General features: G+C 44.6%; 1 long non-coding RNA gene across 1 annotated transcript in view; it reads left to right on the top strand.

The window, feature by feature from the left end:
• Positions 1-647: 647 nt before the first annotated feature.
• Positions 648-16868, top strand: part of LOC117062769 — a 31172-nt gene continuing 14951 nt past the window's right edge. The window contains exons 1-4 of the long non-coding RNA XR_004428578.1: positions 648-1109; positions 4543-4642; positions 9507-11165; positions 13386-13498. This is a non-coding gene — a long non-coding RNA (uncharacterized LOC117062769). The remainder of the gene's footprint in view (positions 1110-4542; positions 4643-9506; positions 11166-13385; positions 13499-16868) is intronic.

Raw genomic sequence — 16868 nt, 5'->3', positions numbered from 1 at the left:
GACCAGCAGGTCCCTGGGAGTTGTGGGTCTCTTGGGGACCTAACTATTGGCTTGGGCAACCCGTAAGGGAGTGGAGAGTGCAGCCCGCCAGGGCCTGCCTTGAGGCTAAGGAAATGTGGGGGCAGTGCCCGTGATTAGAGGGGCCTCCTCGAAGGCTTATGAATGAACTTGGTAAGGGAAGTTCATCTCTCACCTCCTCCTCCATTTCCCGCTCCTCAGAGCACTGCTGTGAATGCACTGAAATACAAAACAGGTGCTAAGAGCCTAGTGCCATCTACTGTGTCGCAGCCTGAATTGCACCACCAAACAAAAATAAATTCCTTCAGCACGCATTGCTTGTGAAACCCAATGCAGGAAACTAGCCTCAGCTAAGGAACCCATACAGAGCCTTGGTCCTCTGAAAGCACCCAGAAATGAAGCCAAGTGACTGTGCATAACATACAACACTGTCTGTAAAAAACAAAAGACTCTTCCAAATGACAACAACTTCAAAAGGATAAAGAAACACCAACCCTCTCAGATGAGAAGGAACCAGTGCAAGAACCCTTGCATTCCAATAAGTCAGAGTGTCTCCTTACTTCCAAAGGATCGAACTAGCTCCCCAGCAATGAATCCTAACCAGACTTAGATGTCCAAAATGACAGACATAGAATTCAGAATCTGGATGACAAAGAAGCTCAATGAGATTCAAGAGAAAGTTAAAACCCAATCCAAGGACCCCAGTAAAGTAAACCAAGAGTTGAAAGATGACATGGCCATTTTAAGAAAGAACCAAACTGAGCTTCTGGAACTGAAAAATTCACTACAGCAATTTCAAAATAAAATTGGAAGTCTTAACAACGTAATAGAGCAAACTGAAGAAAGAATTTCAGAGCTCTAAGCCCAGTCTTTCAAGTCAACCCAGTCAGACAAAAATTTTACAAAAATGAACAGAACGTCTGAGAAATATGGGATTATTTAAAGAGACCAAACCTATGACTCACTGGCATTTCTGAGAGAGAAGAAGAGATAGTAAGCAACTTGAAAAACATATTCTCAAGAAATGCAGAGAACCCCTGCAAGATACAAGACAACCATCCCTAAGACACATAGTTATCAGACTTTCCAAGGTCAATGCCAATAATGGTGTTTCCTAGTTTTTCTTCTAGGATTTTTATAATTTTAGGTCTTCTATTTAAATATTTATTTAATCTTGAGTTGACTTTTGTATATGGTGAAAGGTGGGGATCCAGTTTCAATCTTCTGCAATAACTACTAGACAGTTATCCTAACACCATTTGTTGAATTGGGAGTCTTTTCCCCATTGCTTGTTATTGTTGACTTGGTTGAAGGTCAAGTGGTTGTAGGTGTACAGCTTTATTTCTAGGTTCTCTATCCTGTTTTGTTGGTCTATGTGTCTGCTTTTTTTTTTTTTTTCCCCAGCATCATACTCTTTTGGTTACCGTAGCCTTGTAGTATAGTCTTAAGTCAGGTAGTGAGGTGCCTCTGGTTTTGCTCTTTTTGCTTAGGATTGCTTTGGCAACTTGAGCTTTTTTTGTTGTTGCATGTGAATTTTAGGATAGTTTTTTTCTAATTCCTTGAAAAATGACATTGGTAATTTGGTAACATTGAATCTGTAAATTGCTTTGGGCAATATGACCATATTAACAATATGGATTCTTCATATCCATTAACACAAAATATTTTTCCATTTATTTGTGTCATCTCTGATTTCTTTCAGCAGTGTATTTTAATTCTCATTATAGCTATCTTGGTTAGCTATATTTCTAGGTGTTTTATTCTTTTTGGCTATTGTAAATGGTATTGCATTCTTGATTTGGCTCTCAGCTCGAATATTATTAGTGTATAGAAATGTTATTAATTTTTCTGCATTGATTTTGTATCCTGAAACTTTACTGAAGTGTTTTATCAGTTTTAGGAGCCTTCTGGCAGAGCCCGTGGGGTTTTCTAGGTGTAGAACCATCATTTGTGAAGAATGATAATTTTGCCTCCTCTCTTCCTATTTGGATGCCTTTTATTTCTTCCTCTTGCCTGATTGCTCTGGCTAGGACATCCAGTACTAGTTGAATAGGAATGGTGAGAGTAGGCATCCTTGTCTTGTTCCAGTTCTCAAGGGGAATGCTTCCAGCTTTTGCTAATTCAGTAGAAGTTGCCTGTGGGTTTGTCATATGTGGCTCTTATTATTTTAAGGTATTTTCCCTCAATGTCTAATTTTTTGAGAGTTTTTCTTTTATCATGAAAGGATGTTGAATTTTATTGAAATCCTTTTCTACCTCTTTTGAGATTATGATTTTTTAAAAAATTCTGTTTATGTGGTGAATCATATTTATCGATTTGCATATGTTGAACCAATCTTGAATCCCAGTAATGAAGCCTACTTCATTGTGATGAATTAACTTTTAGATGTGCTGCTAGCTTCAGGTTGTTAGCATTTTGTTGAGGATTTTTGTATCTATATTCATCAGGGATATTGGCCTGAAGATTGTTTTTGTTATTGTTATATCTCTGCTAGGTTTTTGTGTCAGAATGATACAGCTTTGTAGAATAAGTTAGGAAGAAGTCCCTCCTCCTCAGTGTTTTTGGAATAATTTCAGTAGGATTGCTGCTAACTTTTCTTTGTATATCTGTTGAAATTTGGCTGTGAATCCATGTAGTCCTGGGCTTTCTTTTAGTTGGTAGTCTTTTTATCACTGATTCAATTTTGAAACTTGTTATTGGTATATTCTGGATTTCAGTGGCTTCCTGGTTCCATCTTAGTAAGCTGTGTGTTTCCAGGAATTTATCCATTTCTTCTAGTTTTTCCAGTTTGTGTGCATAGAAGTGTTCATAAAAGTCTCTGAAGATTTTTTGTATTTCTGTGGGGTTGGTTCTAATGTCACTTTTGTAATTTCTGATTGAGTTTATTTTGATTTTGTCTATTTTTTCTTCATTAATCTAGTTAGTGGTCTGTTACTCTTGTTTATTCATTCAAAAAACAAACGTTGGTTCATGGTTCTTTTGTGTTAATGTTCGCATCTCAATTTATTTCAGATTAGCTCTGATTTTGGTTATTTATTTTTTGCTGCTAGACTTGGGGTTGGTTTGCTCTTGTTTTTATATTTCCTTTAGGTGTAATGTTAGGTTGTTAGTTTGAGATCTTTCTAACTTTTAGATATAGGCATTTAGTGCAATAAACTTTCCTCTTGACACTGCTTTATCTACTTCCTAAAGAATCTGATATGTTATGTCTTTGTTTTCATTAGTTTCAAATAATTTTTTGTCTCTGTCTTAATTTTATTCTTTATCCAAAAGTCATTCTAGAGCAGGTTGTTTAACTTCCATGTAATTGTATGGCTTTGAGAGATCACCTTTGTATTGATTTCTATTTTTCTTGTACTGTGATCTGTCTGAGAGTGTGGTTGGTATGATTTTAATTTTTCTGATTTTGTCATGACTTGCTTTATGGCTCCATATGTGGTTAATCTTAGAGTATATGCCATGTGCAGATGAGAAGAAGGTATATTATCTTATTGTTTGATGGAGCATTCTCTAGATGTCTACTAGGTCTGATTGGCCAAATGTTGAGTTTAAGATGAGAACATCTTTGATAGATTTTTGCCTCAATGAACTGTCCAACACCATCAGTGGGGTGTTAAAGTTTCCCACTACTATTATGTGATTATCTAAATCTCTTTATAGATTTCTAATAATTTGTTTTATAAATCCGGGTGCTCCAATGTTTGGTGTGTACATATTTAGGATAGTTAGGTCTTCATGTTGAATTGAACAACATTATGTAATACCCTTCTTTGCCCTATTTGATCAGTGTCGGTTTAAAATCTGTTTTGTCTGATATGGGAAGAGAATCCCCTGATCATTTTTTTTTTTCCATTTGCCTGATAGATATTTCTCCATCCCTTTAATTTGAGCCTATGGGTGTTGTTACTTGTGTAATGGGTCTCTTGAAGACAGCGGACAATGGAGTCTTGCTTCTTGGTTCAACTTGCCACTCTGTGCCTTTTAAGTGGGATGTTTAGCCCATTTATTTACATTCAAGGTCAATATTGATAAGTGAGGAATTGATCTTGTAATTGTGTTGTTAGCTGGTTGTTATGTAGAATTGGTTGTATAGTTGCTTTATAGTGTCAATAGGCTATGTACTTAAGTGTATTTTTGTGGTGGCAGGTATCATTCTTTCATTTCCATGTTTAGAACTACTTTTAGGACCTCCTGTGAGGCAGATTTAGTGGTAATGAGTTCCCTTAGTATTTGCTTGTTTGAAAATGATTTTATTTTTATTTTTCTTATAAAACTTAGTTTTGCAAGATATGAAATTCTTGGTTGAAATTGATTGTCTTTAAAGATGCTAAAAATTGATCCCCAGTCTCGTCTGGTTCGCAAGGTTTCTGCTAAAAGTTCTGCTGTTAGCCTGATAAGGTTCCCTTTGTAAGTGACCTGCCCCTTCCCTTTAGTTGCCTTTAAGATGTTTTTCTTTTGATTTGACCCTAGGTAATCTAATGACTATGTGTCTTTCAGATAGTTATCTTATAGAGTATCTTACAGGAATTCTCCGAACAGGCCACACATGTTTCTTGGAAGGAGGACAGAGCCTAGCAAGGATGCTACAGGCCCCCAGGAAGAGCCTGTAACAGAGAAGGAAGCAGTGAGTACTGGGGCTGGAGGTTTGGATGGGCTACACTGAAAGGAGATAGGAGCTAAACCTAGAAGGGTGGATACAATTCAGGCATGTGGCATTTGAAGAGGACAAGCCAGTTAGAAAGAAAGATATTAGCAGACTTAGAAGTTTAAAAATATTCATGAACTCTTCAAGTTGGTTAGTTTGACTGAAGCCAATGCACTTTTTAGAGGAACGAGGGACAGTGTGATGGAGGAAGGAGCTGGAGGATGACTGCCTTGGTCCTAGCACGGGGCAGTGTAGCCTTTTCCTGGGAACCAACTGTCTTAAACTGGGTTCCAGGGACAGCAGTATGTGATGATGTGGTACTAGGTGTTCTGCAGAGATAGCCCTTGGCTTCCACCAGATAAAAATAGATGGGGACATAGGAGAAAACTTATAGTCAGATATATTTGGGAAATGACGGGTTAATAAAGTTACGCGTTTTTCTTTCTGTGTGATTCGTCAGACCCTCTCATGGATCAATTGACTTTGGAATCTCTGTTGAAGGCAGAACATGTGGCACTTCCCACTGGCACAGACTTGGAAATTGCTTCTTTTACCAGGATCTGGTATACGTAGGAGCCCCATTTCAAAGTTTGGAGTAAAAAGAAAGCTGCCCAAGTAATGGTTCAAAATATTAACCTTCTATTGATGTAGGTTAGCATTGGTTTTTAATTTAACACACCCAGGATTCTGGCCCTCAAGATAGGCTCAGAAATATCCAAACGCCCAGTTCTACTTGCTCCTGCCTTGTTCCTGCCAAAACCCTGAGGCGCCCTCTCCAGAGGTAAAGAAATTGACAGCAGGAGGAAGGAGTCCTGGAGCATCCAGCACAACCCTCTGCTCCCCACAGCGGCTCCCGCTGGAGCCAAGGTGCCCGTCAGAGCTCCCCATCTGTGGCCCTCCTTGCTTTCCTGCTGCAGAGGAACAGAGGCAGGAGGTGAGGGCCTCTGGCCAGACTGGAGATTGGCGGCGCGCACCCTCCAGAGACCTGCAGCAGGGACTGCCTTACCAGCTGCCTCCTTGGAGAAAGAGCCTGGTATCTGTGAGAAGGGCCTGTGGCGGGGCCTATACTCAGGTGGAAGGAACTGGGAGGTTTCTGGCCAGATGCTTTTGTGTGTAGGTTGTGGTAGTGAGGTGTGTGCACATGTGTGTGTGCATGTGTGTGCATGTTATGTGCACGTGTTAGCCCAGTTGCAGACGCTTTTCACTATGAACATAAAGGTAGAAAATGAGATCAGTGTGCACATGAAATCGTTGCAAAGATGATATTCGGTATCTTTAGCTACCACTAGGAAGTACAATGGGCTAAAGTTAGCCTGATCGCTGACTTCTGACAGCTGAGTGTGTGCTGGCTGCACTGGAGCCCTCTGCTCCCTGCCAGGCAGTCGCTGGCCTGTGCCCTGTGCCAGCAACCCAGGCTCACCTGTGCCCCTGCAGGGAGCCCCGCCCTCAGCTGTCTCTGGCTCCCTCCTGGAGTCCAAGCCCTGCCACCCTCTACCCACGATTTCTAGCTTGTCATGGGCCCTCCGGGTGTGGAGGAAGACTTGGTGAGATCTCTTCTTTGGGCTCAGCAACCTCCTGGCATGGTGCTGGCTCCTGTCCCCTGCAGCCCCAGGATACAGAGGGGCAGCTGGGCTACTGTCTTGATGAGGGTCCCACAGTCCCCGCAGGCTGGGTGGCTTCTGAGGAAAGGCCTGGGACAGGCTCCGGAGCAGGGCCCGGCTCATGGCCTCCGGACTTTGGAGGCTGGATCCTGGCCAGAGACGAAGGCCCCTGGAACCGGGCTGTGTAGCCCACAGTTCTGCCTGGAAGGCAGAGGAGGAGTGTTGGCTCCCGCCCCCAGGGGATCAATGGAATCCTTTGAGCCAGGACGTTTTTCCAGTTTCTGAATCTAATTGTAAATCCCTCATTTTTTAAAACCTCTATCAGACTTTTAAAAAGTTGTCCTCAAAAAACTTTCTCATCTAGAGAGAGAAACAGCATGGCAACTTCTAAGTGATGCTGGCTAGAAAGTCAGGAGACGTGGCATTCGCAACTTTCTAAAGATCTGAATGCAAATGTCATCTGGAGCACTGGAGTATGCCGAGGGCCTGGGTGATGAAAGTGGGGGAGAAACGAGAGGGCAGGGGTGCGATAAATAAGGGGACATTTCAATCCTGTCCATCTTTGGGCTTGTGTAACTCAAGGTATTGGAGAGTCAAAGTGTGCTCTTGGTTTTGCTGCTAACTCGAAGCGATGAAAAGCGTGCCGGCAGACTTGTGGCCCTTTCCCTGACCTGGTAAGAGAAATGTTGCAGAGTGTTTTAGGATGATGCTGGGAAGAGGCAGGAGCCCTGTCTGTCTCTGAGGGTCTGCAGGGCACTTCCCCGAGGGCAGGTGGTGCGGACACAAAGGAGCTTGGGGCCTCCTTCCTCTTGGCCTCCCTCTGGGCTGGACCCTGAGCTCTGCCTGGGGATCATGCAGGGAATTCCCCATTCCCTTGGACCAGGCATCTGCACCTCCGGGCTGGTCTCTCGGGGGGCCAAGGGTGAAGGAGGAAGGAGAGAAGTGTGCACCTGGGTCAGAGGCCAGGCTGGGCGACAGGAGCCTGTTTTTTATTTAGTACTCCCAAATGTCCCATCACATAGCGATGGCCACTATTCTCATTTTATAAGTGAGAGAATGCAGGCTCAGGAGGGTTAAATAACCTGCGGTCCTACCATAAATGAGACCCCAGTCCTCTGGGCCACACACAGAAGTCTGCTGACTTGGCTCCAGGAAAGCCTGGGTGTGGTGCAGGCTTCACAGGGACAGACTCCACGGCTGGCCTGGCCTTGCCCAGTCTGCGAGGCAGGCAGGGTCAAAGGGCCTGGAGGAGGAGGCAGGTGGGCCTTCCCTGAGCAGGGCTGGAAGACGCTGCCAGGCCCGACTTAATGGCTTTTTGGCACCGGAAACTTCTGAGGAGAGAGTAGGAGCATTCAGGACAGTCCTTAACAAAGAGGGGGAGTTTCTGCAGCTGCCACCCCAGAGAAAAGGCAGCATTATTTCACACTGCTGGCTGATGTCCTGTGGGGACAAATGCTGGGGTTTTACTTGGGGCTGACCTGCTTTGGAGGGTCCCCACTTGCCTGGGGCCGGCCACAGGTCACCTCCACCCCGGGTTCCCCAAGACCCTTCACGAGCCCTTCCCGGTTACTTTTGTCCTTTCTGGTTCTGTGATAACACAAAATAATGATGACAATGATGTGTATGTATCTAAGGCTTATTTGCCAGGTCCATGCTCAGGGCAGTCTCAGGCCACAGGTGCTATCCTCATCCCCGCCCTACCCATGTGGAGACCCTGGAGAAGGATGCAGGAGGCTTCCTCACCATCCTCCCACTCTGCTGCCCCCTTCCCTTCCTTACCCCTGAGTTCTGTCCATGGGGATGGTGGCCAGTCCAGTATGAGAGATGATCCTCTTCTGGGATCTTTCTTCCAAATAGCAAGACTCTCCCCTCATAATTATTACTCAGCTTAGAGATGCTTACTTTCAAAGGAAGCAACAGGTGTATTAATAAATATTGTCAATCTTTTTGTCCTCACAACCTACCGATGCTACACTTACAGCTTTTAGTTTTAAAAAAGCTGTGGATAGAGATTTTTCAAGGCAAAATTGTGTGTCTATGGTTTGCAAAGCTACTGTCAAATCACAGTTTCAGCCCCAAGAACAGGCACGCCATTGACTTACGATGTTCATGCCTAACATTGCTTTTTTTTATCCTGACTTGCATAGTTTTGAAATATAGTATGTAGTTTTATTTTCAACCAAACTATATTAAGAATGAAATATATTGGCTGGGCATGGTGGCTCATGCCTGTAATCACTTTGGGAGGCCAAGGCAGGAGGATAGCTTGAGCCCAGGAGTTCGAGACCAGCCTGGGCAACACGGTAAAACTCAATCTCTACAAAAGAGTACAAAAATTAGCCAGGTGTGGTGGCACACACCTGTGGTCCCAGCTACTTGGGAGGCTGAAATGGGAGGATTGCTTGAGTCCAGGAGGTTGAGGCTGCAGTGAGCTGAGATCATGCCACTGCACTCCAACCTGGGCAACAGGGTGAGACCTTGTCTCAAAAAAAAAAAAAAAAAAGAAAAAGTAAAAGAATAAAATATACTGAAATATTAAAAGTTGCATAGTCTAGATGGTAAAAATATGGAAAATTTTAATTTTATTTATTTTAAAATTATTCATAAGTAAAATAAACAACTATAATGATATGGGGAAACATTATTTAAAGAAAATATGTCCTTTATTTTTTATTTTGTAATATGTGATATTCATCATAGAAAAATATTGGCTATCTATGTAATAAGATGGGAACAGTATCTGCCTGATAGTATTGATGATAAGAAGTATTTTCTCTCATACTGTCTATAAATTCCAAATTTGCAACAAGTAAATATGAATTCATTTTATTTTTTCAGCTTTACTGAAGTATAATTGACCAATAAAATTTGCACATATTAAAAGTGTACAACTTGATATTTGTATGTATTGTGAAATGATCACCAAAAGCTAATTTACATATCCATAGCCTCAAAGGTATTCCTTCCTTCCTTCTTTCTTTCCTTCCTTCCTTCCTTAATTCCGTCCTTCCCCTCCCTCCCTCTCTCTTTCTTTTCTTTCTGTTTTGAGTGGTGTGAATACTTTGGATCTACCCTGTTAGCCAACATTTTTAAAGAAAGAGTCGGGCTAATTGAGCTAGAAGGAGTATTTCATGTATATCGCAGGTTCTGCACTTCTGAAATGGATTCCAAATACTGTGTGGATCCTGGAAGTCCTTATAACCTTCTCTGCATTTATCCTTCTGTTCTCTGTCTCACATCAGGTCAGGGATGGACAGGAGTGAGCAGGATGGAGTGCAGGCATCTTTCTTGGACTGGGAGAACAGCCTTAGGAGGACACAGTGTCATCGGCTCTCAGGCTCCTGGGCTCCTACAGATGCTCCTCGCAGCAGCAGAGTGAGGCCAGTATCTTATAAAATGTTCCACAAACTTCTATGCACCTGCAAGCATGTGGACAATGCATAGGAACCCATGGTGGGTAATTCAGAGTGTCTGTTCGAGAAAGTTGTACTTTATGTTAATGCTCATGTTTTCTTGGAGCTAGATAAAACCTGGCATGCTCCTCTTGGAGCATTATTAGGTTTTCAGAACAATTTTTCTTGTTGAGCACACTTAAAGTGGAAACTGAGACTGGTTCCTTCACCCCCACCCCAGGAGGCCTAGAGAGGAATCACCAGCCTGAGCCAGAAAGAGGAAAGCAGGCGAGAGAGGAGGAGATGGTGGGGACGTGTTCCCTGATGTGCCCATTTCCTAGCTGTTATGTGGAGTGTGTGTGTGCGCATGTGTGTGTATGTGCACACGTGTATGTGTGCGTGTGTGTGCATGCGTGGGTATCCGTGTATGTGTATCTGTGCGTGTGTGTGTGTACATACATGCTCAGCAGCACAGCCTGGTGAAGGGCCTGGAGTGGCATGGAGGAAAACGCAAGGTGAATCTGTAAAAGAAGGACCAGCACGGATGAGAGAAATTTGCAAGAGGGAAATGTGAGGAGAGCTTGGAACACTCACTGTCTTTGGAACAGCTGTCCAACAAGCTGACCTCTGCGGCTTGAGGGTTCTGATCGCTGCATTTACTATGTCCTAATGTTACAGAAGGTAGCTAGTCAGGCATGAGCAGGGCAGGAGAGAGCTCCCCCCCACACACACCAGGAATGTCTGGTGACCATCAGGTGATAGGCGATTGTAAAGTGTCTCGCTAAAGTAATAATTGGTCACAACTGGCACTAGGGAAAGGCACTCTCCAAATAAAAATTTAAAAAAAACACCTGAAGCTGGTGATCGGCAGCTTCCCGATAAGATCTCAGGAGGTGGGCGAGTGGGCTCAAGCAGGTATATTAACAGGCAAAGTGGTGGAGTTTCACTGGTATAGGACCTTCCTAGAGGAATGCTAGACTGGTAAGGAAAGAATGTCTTAAGTGAGCATGCATACAACTCCAGGAAACACACAGCACATGCTCCACTCCCAAGTGCTGGCGGGCCACTGTGCATGCAGACAGCCCACCCCAAGGGACAAATCAGGGGAGAAGGGACACAAGACCCCAGAAGCATGCCAACATATAAAAGCCCAAGTCAAAAGGTCAAACCTCGCACTCGTCCCTCAAGTGACCTGCTTGGGCCTCTTCCAAGTGTGCTTTCCTTCCTTGGGTTCCTGCTCTAAAGCTTTTTAATCAACTTTCATTCCCGCTCTAAAATATGCCTTGTTCTCTCCTTCTGCCTTATGCCCCTCCGTTGAATTCTTTCTTCTGAGGAGGGAAGAGTTGAGGTTGCTGCAGACCCTTAAGATACGGATTCGCTGCTGGCGACACTAACATAGATGCTGAGCTGTAATCCAGTGCAGACACCAGTGGCCCGAGTAGGGGGTTGTGTGACGGAAGGAAGTGTGACTTTCAGAACATGCTTAGAAGGCAGAATCAGTGGGACACAGTGAGTAACTGATGATGAATCCCACATTTCTGTTCTGGGCACCTGACAATGGTGGGGCCTCTGCTTGGTGTGCAGGACTCAGCAGATGGAGCGTATTTTAAGGGAGCAGGAAGCTGGTGAATGTAGGTTTGCCCCAGGGAGTTCAAGGTGCTGCAGAATATCCAAGTGGAAAGGTGGCCAGTTGACTCTTAGGATCTAGGCTTCAGGGGAGACACCTGTGTTGGCAACATAGCTCTGGCAAGATTAGTTTATACTTTGAGTCCTATCTGAATGTTTTTCCATGTGAAAGCATTCAGTTTCAAGGATGGAGTGCACTTGGGTGGGGCAAAGAGGAGAAAAGCTGAATGAGCAAAGAAACTCTGTGGGGAGGGAGGGCAGGGCCCCGCTGCAGAGAGAGGAGGCTGGGGGGAAGCATTGCTCAGGGACACACTATGAAGGCTGTCCTGGGGGTGGCAGGCCCTGTCAAAGAGAACTTTGTTTCATGCTGCCTTATCCTTCTTGGGTATGAGTAGGTGTTGGGTGCCTCTTCTGTGCCGGTCACTAGATTCTCCAGGGGGCAGTAGAATCCTGGGAGCAGCTGGTCACTTCATACACGGGGCTCAGGAGGAAGGGTCTCTTAAGTCCACGTGGTGAATTTTATTTTTGAGACAAAGTGTTGCTCTCCCACCCAGGCTGGAATGCAATGGCGCCATCTTGGCTCACTGCAACCTCTGCCTCCCGGTTCCCAGTGATTCTCCTGCCTCAGCCACCCAAGTAGCTGGAATTACAGGCATGTGCCACCATGACCAGCTACTTTTTGTATTTTTAGTAGAGACGGGGTTTCACCATGTTGGCCAGGCAGGTCTCCAACGCCTGACCTCAAGTGATCCACCTATCTCAACCTCCCAAAGTGCTGGGATTACAGGCGTGAGCCACCGTGCCTGACCCACGTGGTGAATTTTAAGTGAGGGGCAGGTTCTGGCTCTTCACCATCACTTTTTCCCGTGAAAGACAACCAACGACGGAAAACCTTTTGGATTTTTAGCTGGTGAAAGCCTCAGCATTTACTTAGCAAATATTGAGACATTGGATGGGAGGCCTGTGATGTTTCAGGCACTGTGTTCCCTGAGGAAGAAATAAGATACTTCCCTGTAGGATCTCAGAGATGAGCAGGATGATGAGTCAGGAAAGGGGCCAGGTACTCGGCATGGAGTCCCCAGAAAGGGGCACAGGGAAAGGCAGGGGAGGACGAGCTTTCCTCCAAGGAGAAGGAGGGAGGTGGTTTTGAAGTGACCCTAGAGAGAGGCATGGTGGTTTAGCCAAAGGACCCTAGGGTAAGCCATTTCTGAAGCAGAGACTAGGGCCAGGTTTTGTTAGCAGCGGAACGTCTCTGAGGCACAGGGCACCGAAGTATGTTAGCAGCAGCAACTCCGGACGAGTCTGCAGCAACTTCATTCCGTGCCTCCTCGGAAGAAAGAACTCATCTGAGGAGCGTTAGGCAGAAGGAGAGACTGAGGCAAGTTTTTGAGCAGGAGTGGACGTTTCTTAAAAAGCTTTAGAGCAGGAATGAAAGGAAGCAAAGTACATTTGGAAGGGGCCCAAGCGGGAGACCTGAAGGACTAGTGCAGGGTTTGAGCCTTTGACTTGGGGTTTTATATGTTGGCACACCTCCGGGGTCTTACGTCCTTTCTCCCGACTCTTCCCTGGGGGTGGACTGCCCGCATGCGTGGTGGGCGGGGGGTGGGGGGGGGGGGTGGGCTTGGGAGTGGCGCGTGCGCAGTGTTTCCTGGCGTTGTGTGCATGCTCCCTCGACGCGTTCTTCCCTTACCAGCCCAATGCCCCTCCCTAGGAGGTCATATGCCACTCACACGCTGCCATTTTGCCTCTTAGCGCGCATGTGTTGAGCCCGCTCACCCGACGCCCGAGGTCTATCTGAAAGCTGCTTGATCAAGGGCTTCAGGTGTTTCAATCTATTGGGAGATGCCGTTCCCTGGCGCCGGCTGCAACCAATTATGATTTTAGAGAGACAGCTTACCAACCGCCTGACCACCACCTGATGGTCGCCCGCCCCTTATGGTGGGGTGGGGGCCCTCTCCTGCCCTGCTCCTGCCTGACCAGCTACCGACCTAACATTTGATGTCCTTGTGAGCCATGCTAAGGAATTTGAACTGGCTCCTATACGAAATGGAGACCACTGGCAGATTTTCCGTTGAGAGTGAAATTTAAATTTCTATGATTTAGAAAGACTTTCTGTCGACTGGACTGGACTTGGAGGATCCTGAGGGCCGCCAGATTTGCTGGGGATGCTGAACTGCGCAGGACGCTGGAGGGACGGCCAGCATGCAGCGCCAGAGGTCGGTCAGCAGGTGGCGCGCGAGCACCGCGTTTAACTAGCGTCTAGGGGCGCGTGCTTTGCTATCTTTTGTTACCATTTTGTTTGTTGTTTGTTTTGGTTTTGGTCTTTTTGTTTCGCGTGTGAGTGATGGATTTTTGTGTCTGCCCTGAGCTCTTCCACCCTATGCCTGCTCAGCCTTCTTCAACTTCTGATTTTCTGCCTCCCTCTCTCCACCCTGAGATTAACCAGAATTAGACTGGGCAGCTTAGACAGAGAAAGCAGGTATGCAGTTTCAGAAAGACCACGTGGCTGCAGCCAGCCCAGCCGGCCTTATGTGCACCTCCGTCCTCCACCAGAGCACTGCAGCAACTTGCCCTGCCCTGGGCACAGCAGGCATCACAGCCAGTGGGAGGGGCCACGGGCTGCCCTGGGGTGTGAAGAGGCACCCCCTAGCTCCCCATCCCATGCGCTCTGGTCCATTTCTTCCTACATCCCAGATGGACTCACCGGTTTCAAGAGTCCCCCATCGCATCAACTTCAGCCTTCACCTTGGGAGTCCTTCAGTGCAGGACTCAAAAGTCTGCATTTGTTCTTAAGGGCAGGAGATTTGCTTTAACTCAGACAATTTCTCCTTATAGACTCCTTTCTTCATAGTATAAAGTGAAGGAGCCCCCAAAGGCACATCCTCCTAGCAGGTGGTTCTGGCCCCTGTTCTGCCAGTCACCTGCATACAGCCCAGGCGTGCCACTCAGTCACACTGATCCTCAAGGGCCTCACCAGGAACATTTTTACCTTCTGTGCCCTATCCCCCAGGGTGATGAGGATAAGAGAAAAATAAAGCAAGTATCGCAATTTCCCCTTAGCAAGTGTTTTCAATAACTTACACCATTTAATCCTTGGATGGGCTATTTGAGCTAGGATTTCTGCTCTTACTGCCTTTGACATTTAATGCCTATGAGACCTTGGGCAAGTTCTTCTACCTCGCTGACCTGTAGGTTCAGGTAGAGTTTCTTGCCCAAGTTATGTGCTCCACACTCATAAAATATGGATAATAATACAAATTCATTAAGGATTCCATTAACTGAAAAAAATGTATAAAGTTGGGTTTGTATTTCTTATGATTAGTATACTGTCTTAATATCTAAACTGATCGCCAATCCACACATGGATAACAAGAAGACCTCCTATTTTTTTGGTTTTATTTTGTTTTTCTTTTTTATCCACTTTTTGTTAATGGATAAATAATTGTAAATATTCACAGGATACATAGTGGTGTTTCAATACATATAATGTATAGGCATCAGACAAGGTTAGGTAGCATATCCATCATCTCCAACATTTATCGTTTCTCTATGTTGAGAGAACTCTTATTTTATTTTTTCCATTAATTTCTTACAAATTTATATACATCTATGGGGTACAGGTGCAATTTTGTTACATGTACAGATCATATACACTTCAGCAAAGCCACTTAATCTGGCACTTATCAAATGCCAGATTCTATTCAGTAAAAGGTGTCAGAGATATTTGTTTATCTTAAGGGTGAGACCTTTGCACTGCAAAGCAAAGTCTTATCACAAGTAAAACATTTCTTGCCTAGCAAGATGAGTGATTCCAGACCATTCTCACACTGAGGGGCTTGGCCTAGCCCCAGGGTTGGGATCAAGGGGCAGTGTCCAGGATTGTAGTCAACTGGAAATTGGAAGGAAAAAGAAAGAAGACCCCAGGTTCTGCGTCTGGGTCTGTGCCATTAACCGGCCAGGTGGTCTTGGGTGATTCACTTCATGTCTTTGTCCACGTTTCTTATTAGTGAAGCAGGACTGTCACCTTTCTATGCTTTCTCACAAGGCTCTCCTGTAGGCCAGGTGGAGATGGCGGACGGAAAAAGTGTTCTGCAACCACAGAGAGCTCTGTGGATGCAGCTGTTAATAAGTGGGCCACTTAATTCTTCAGATGGTTTACAGAACTCTCTGTAACCTGCTGCTATGTGAATCAACGGGCATAAAGCAGGGTGAGAGAAAGAGTCAGAACTGGACAAGACATACTTTCTTAAGTTGCTCATATAAAGCCCTTCAGTTGGATGAAGTTTAAGCCCATTTATTTATTAAGTTTGTATTCCCTAGATATAATTCCACCAAATAGGAAGGTGATTTCATGTTAAAGCTTTAAAAAGAATATACATAAAATATATGCCCCTGGACTTTATTTTCCATATAGGACCATTTGACTAACCTTGAGAATCTGTTCCCTCAATGAGCATTGCTGTGAGTTTTTTACTAACTACCACAGTAGGTGATATTGTTAGGCTTTTTGTCCCCACCCAAATCTCATCTTGAATTGTAATCCCCAGGTGGTGAGGGAGGAACCTGATGGGAGGTGATTTGATCATGGGATGGTTTCCCCTATGCTCTTCTCATGATAGTAAGTGAGTTCGCAGGAGATCTGATTGTTGATAAGTGTTTGGTGAGTTCCTCCTTAACTCACTCTTGTCTCTCCTGCCACCATGTGAGAAGCGTTCTTGCTTCCCCTTTGCCTTCCACTATGATAGTAAGTTTCCTCAGGCCTCCCCAGCCATGCAGAACTGTGAGTAAATTAAACCTCCATTGTTTATAAATTACCCAGTTTGGGGTATTTCTTTATAGCAGTGTGAAATCGGACTAATACAGTCGGCAAATTCCTACACTTTATACCTCAGTGATACTGAACTTAAAAGGGTACTAAGCCCATGAAATCATCTGTGGGCTTTGAATTCTGGAAACATTCCTAGCTTTCTTCTGAAATCACAGCAGGCTAGTACATTTAAAAATGGGGACTACTAACTTTTCTTCCTCTCTGCCTGGTTATTATCCATTGCTTATGTATTTTTTCCCATATGGATTATTTATTCTTTGTCCTTCAGAATCATGCCCGATTTTGAGAGATTTATCCTATCTTCAGGCAAAATTTTTCTATGTTCTCCCAATTTCGTTTTAAGTTACCTCTTCTTTCATCTCCATAATAATTATAACCACTTTCCTATTAACTATTTCAAATCTTGTACCTGCGTATGCCTTATTAGACACAAGGTTAATATATTTGGAAAAGCTTCAGATCTAAGCACCATGCCACATGTATACCTTGGGTGAGGAGCAGCATGGTGTCTGGCTGTCACTGTTGCCTGCACTGCCCAGCAAGTAGGTGAGATTTTCTTCTGGGAGATCTTTTGTCCAGTCTAAGAAAGGTCTAAAATTAAAAGTTTGTGAATTAAAAAAAAAAAAAAAGTACACTCTTGTCCATCTCTATTGCAGTAAGAGTTTTAAATCAAGAATAGATCTGTAATTTTATCAAAGAGTTTTCCTGCTCTTACACAAGGATTAAACAATTTTACCTTTGGGTTCACTCAAATGGTG

Source organism: Trachypithecus francoisi, unplaced genomic scaffold (genome assembly GCF_009764315.1).
Source record: "Trachypithecus francoisi isolate TF-2019V2 unplaced genomic scaffold, Tfra_2.0 Lachesis_group17, whole genome shotgun sequence".
Classification (NCBI taxonomy): Eukaryota; Metazoa; Chordata; class Mammalia; order Primates; family Cercopithecidae; genus Trachypithecus; species Trachypithecus francoisi.
Note: the sequence above shows the minus strand (reverse complement) of the source record. Positions and strands in the feature narration are given on the sequence as shown.